At 41.0% G+C, this 5,147-nt stretch overlaps 1 long non-coding RNA gene across 1 annotated transcript; it reads left to right on the plus strand.

Annotated features, from left to right (window-relative positions):
• Positions 1-3,175: 3,175 nt before the first annotated feature.
• Positions 3,176-4,920, plus strand: LOC110679271. Its single transcript, XR_002502348.1, has 3 exons — positions 3,176-3,709; positions 3,770-4,653; positions 4,717-4,920. It is a non-coding gene; the product is annotated as an uncharacterized LOC110679271 (long non-coding RNA).
• Positions 4,921-5,147: the final 227 nt, after the last annotated feature.

Consider the following 5,147-nt stretch of genomic DNA (forward strand, 5'->3'; position numbering starts at 1 on the left):
ATGAAATTTGCGGCGGCGATGACGATGGCTGGGTGAACGCAAACAAGCGGTGAACCACAAAGCGAGAATGACTCGCCCGACCGTGTTCACAGTTCGACCGCAAATTTTTCCTGTGGACTGCTTCCTCTTCTTCTTCTAGGCGGTGGCAGCGGTGATAGCTTTAGCTTCGGACGACATCTTCTCTCGCTCGCTCGACAGTTTGATTTGAGCGAAGCAAGACAAACGGGGGCGTCCTTCGCTATCGATGTCTGTGCCTGAGAAGCACGCCCGGTCAGAGCAAGCCGATCTGTCGCCTGCTGAGATGCGAGCCAATCGGAGAGTGAAAAGCAAATGACGTCAAATTTTCTCTAGCCACCCCTATTTATAGATTTGCTTGAAATCAACGTTCTATTTTAAAACAGTTATTAAACTATTTGGACAAGTATGTGGGATTCAGTAAGTAAACGACATGAAGCTTTGATGTCTTGTCTTTCGATTGAGGTGCTAATCAAGAAATTTCGTTAAGCCAGCGAAAAGTAATAAACGTTTAAAATATTTCATGCCAACGTAACGCTCTTGGTTTTGAAATTCCAATTTCACTCCTGTATAGAGAAGAAAGACGTACTTCTACGTCAAAAGTGAAACGAAATCAGATTGAAATTAAGTGCAAAGCCTTTAACTGTATACGGAGCAGGAAATCTCATCCGGATCACCATTTTTATCGGTTTCCGAAGGACCCGAAAGTGCGTAACGAGTGGATTAAGATTTGCGTGAGAAATGAGAAGGACATACCGTTTTTTAAGCTGACAGCCGGATGCAGATTGTGCATTGTTAGATTGGTCGTATTGGACTTCAATTAGTTTGTTTTGTACTTGCCTTGAGTGATTTTTAAAGGACTTAAAGGGAATCTTAATCCAAATCCGAAAAAGGCCACTTTGGCAATAAAAGCTCTCATCAGTTAATAACTGTGGAAGTGCTCATTGACCACTAAGCTGCGAAGCAGGCTCTGTCCCAGTGAGGACGTAATACCAAGAAGAAGAGATACACTATACTTCACATAATCACCACAATTAAAAAATAAATAATAATATTTTTTTGTGAAATAGTGTACCGTCTTCCATACAAATGGCAACACTGTTTAACGTAACACGCAAGGGTGGAAAATTCACAACTGGGCTCATGGATGAAAAGAAGAACAACTTAAAGAAGCCAGGTGTCCGATCTTATCTTTATTGGAAGTTCGGGGACTGGGTTGACAGAAACAACTCGGTATTAACAAAGAAAGCTGTATTTAACGTCTGCTTCTTAAGAGAGCTTGATTGGGAATGGCTACATATTTCGATAACGATCGTACACGTCATTTAGTCTACGCCTACTATTCTTACACCCCCTCTCGATCGTTGGGTCACATATCTCGGGAACGTCCAGCGTAGAACCTTAGTTAAAATCGTCCAGAAGATATTCAAACTATATGTTTCATTCTCTCTGCATCTCTGCGACATCTCTTATTGTGGTTCTGACGAATTTTTCCGTTAACTGGAACAACTTTGTAAACCACTTGATGATTTCCGTGTAAGATTTTCTTTTTGCTTCTACTTCCTAGATCTCCTTTTTCGCACAGTATCAAACCGGAATCGAATCCACGCCGACACCTGACTCGAGGCATTTCAGAGTGGTTTTCCAGACATTTCAACCTTTCACGTACTGTCCACGAACGGTTTTCGTCAACACGCTTCTCGATCTCTGAACACGATGTATCTGTGGAATCGTGAAAACCAGCAGCAGATGATGTTCTAAAAGAAGTTGGAAAATACTGGAACTTACCTAAAGGCTTGCGCTCCCATTCGCTGTGCCTCGTGGTGGACTCCGAACAGTCGTCACGTCTTTGTTGCGAAGGGAGCGCCATAGGATTTTCTTCATCTTCATCCAGAATTAAGATGGCCTTTTCCATGCTTTTCCGTACAAGTACCTTTCTCCTCTCTGTTTCAATCAGCATTCCAGGATCCACACATTTTCTCATGGTTCGCCCGCTAAGATCACTGATGTAATGCTGCTCCTGTTCGTTGTCTACCGCCACATGATCTTTATCTTGAATGACTATTCTTGATTCCAACTCCAGTTCATACATGTTACCATTCAAGAACGCTTCACCAATCACTTCATCGTTGAGCTTGAATTCAGCACTTCCACCAGAAAATAACACATCAATGCCGGCTTGAGACAGCTTCTTAATGGATAACAGATTCTCTCGTAATTCCGGAAGGACGATCACATTCTTCATGCAAAATTCCACACCTCTATTCGATAGGCCGGTCAATTCTCCAATGTACTCACCCTTCAATGATACACCTTCTTTTGCAACATCAACGATAATTGGATCTCTAAGCTTCCGTATGCCTTGCAAATGGCTCGTATCTTTCACGAGGTGATTACTACATCCAGAGTCTACGCAAAACATTATCATTTCGTCTCTTGATGACTTTTGAGTACAGCGGTTTGCCAAAAACGTAACCGCCTTACTATTTGCCTCCACAAAACTTACAATATCTTCAGATTCTTCCCACCGACAGTCCCGCTTCATATGTCCTGGTCTTCCACAGCGATGACACTTACCGAAAAATTTCCTTCGATACTGTTTCTTCATATCTCCGATAAACGCTGCACCTATATCTTCATTCGAATCATCTTGCCTATCTATACGCTTCGATTCTTCGGCCAGCAGTCGTTGCTTGACCACCTCTAGAGTTAGATCCTTTTCAGCAAGATTTTCGAGAGCCGTTACCAAAGCATCATAGCTGTCCGGTAATGTCAAAAATAATTGTGCCACCAAGTCATTCTCCTCTATTTTGGCACCAGCAGACTTCAGTTGACGAACTAGATCATCAAATACTTGAAAGTGGCTTCGCATCGATGAACCTTCTTTCATTCGTAGTCTTGCTAACTGCTTCCGCAACAGGGTCTGACTGGACACGGAGCGCTTAGCAAAAGTGTCCTCCAATGCCTTCCACATCGCCCAGGCTGTTTGTTTTTCACGGACAACTCCAAGACATTCATCCGAAATGAAACCCACCAATAACGACTTGGCCTTCCTGTCGACTTGATCCCATTTCGATCTTTCCGCTGCATTTTCTGCCAGAACGTCCTCTTTCAATACCGACGAAACTTCTGCCGCATCCAAAAATAGCTTGACCCGGAAACGCCAGTTTTCATAATTAGGTCCGGTCAGCTGCGGAATCCCTTCCTTTCCACTGGAACCCATAACCTATTGGAAGTTCGGGGACTGGGTTGACAGAAACAACTCGGTATTAACAAAGAAAGCTGTATTTAACGTCTGCTTCTTAAGAGAGCTTGATTGGGAATGGCTACATATTTCGATAACGATCGTACACGTCATTTAGTCTACGCCTACTATTCTTACAATCTTACACTCAAAAAAATCCACACGTCAAGGCTACGTGAAAAATCACGTAGATCGTTTGAAAATGAACTTTTCTCTAATTTACCGGACAACGGTAACAATCACCCAGACGTAGATATACATTGAATGTTCTTTCAATAATATTTACTGTTGGTGTCCATCACTCTTACGTGAAAAAAACACGTAGGCGTAAATGAACTCAAATGTTGATAGTTCAGTTTCTGTTTTGAACTGTCACCAGTGCAAAACGAGTAACATCGTTGGAAGCAAACGCCAAGTCTCGACATTACAAAAAATGTTCACAAGATGTTGGTGAGTAAATATTGTTTAAGATAAAGTTTTACCTTTTTTGATTTGTTTTCTTTCGAATAGGGCTGAGCAACGTACTTTCACCGCCAATCGCAGCTGGCTTATCTCCATTTATCAGCGATGTAAGATTCCTCGAACTAACTCCGGTAATAAGCATCTGATTGCAGAAATAATTCCGGTGTCCGGTGACCAATACGCATGACTAAGCAAGTTCTTGAAACTAGACCAAATTTGCCGTCGATTACTTCCGGTCGCATCCAATTTCATCTATTTTTCATTAAGTTATAAGCATTTGAATTTCGGCAAAATTTTGCCTACGTTAATCATTTCTCCTGTATTCAGTGTAATCTTCCATTCAGATATATTTCCAAATAATAATAATAAAACATTTTGGTACAATGAAAGGAATCTAATTAGAACATTTCTTTTATTCATAGTTTCCGTAAAATTGATAGTATAATTGCTTAGAATCCAATAAAACGCTCCGTAAAAGGTACTCACAAAACACTTAGCGGCTACGTGGAATTCCCGTGAATTGAGAAAAGTTCATCAGCTCGAGTGTTCATTCTGTGCTACCAATGATTCACGTAAGTGCTACATGGAAAGTGCGATGGAAAAAAAACTACGTATGTTTTCACGTAGCCTTGACGTTTGGATTATTTTGAGTGTAGCTCGGAACCTGCGGATCGGAACGTATCGCGATAGTTTTTCTTCTACCGTCAATCGAAACGATGTTTTTCATCAAGATTACTAGTAAGCAGGGCTGCCAGATGGTTTGATAGAAAACCTGTATCTACCAGGTTAGAAAATCTGTGTCCCATACAAAAAAATCTGTGTCCATACAAAAATTGTTGAAAGAAAATCTGTGTTCCATACAAATTGCAGCTGTGTCAGAATAAAAAAATCTGTGTAATACAGATAAATCTGTATATGTGGCAGCTCTGCTAGTAAGTTACAAATGGTCTTGTCGTTAAAAGTTTTGAAATTAAAGTTTTCCTCAATTATCTTAGGTTTGAACCAGGCATGAAAGCACCAACAAAAACCAATGTTTGGTACAGTTGGAGCAACAAATCGACATCGCTAAGGGCTTTGCGAAGTTCCATACGGGCCCATCCCGGGCATTTCCTGAAGAAGTACTGAAGTACCAAGCATTGAACGAAGTTCCTGAACAATCTGGAAAAATAAAAATGCTCAGAACAAATCTTTAAAAAAAATCGTAAACAATCCGAGGAGTTATCTGCAGCAGTATTGTTGGCAAAATTATGGGAGAGCTTTCATGTTATTGAAACTCGTCCCAGAATCTGTGATCTTGGAGTAATCTCTGAAGAAATTATTCGTAGGAACCTTGAAGCATTTCTCGGAGGAATGGTGCGAGCAAGAAAAAATCAGTTGAACATTTCATGAGTAAAGCCTGATTTGCTACTGAAAAGGTATCGCTAAA

The sequence above is a fragment of the Aedes aegypti genome, chromosome 3 (assembly GCF_002204515.2).
Source record: "Aedes aegypti strain LVP_AGWG chromosome 3, AaegL5.0 Primary Assembly, whole genome shotgun sequence".
Taxonomy (NCBI): Eukaryota; Metazoa; Arthropoda; class Insecta; order Diptera; family Culicidae; genus Aedes; species Aedes aegypti.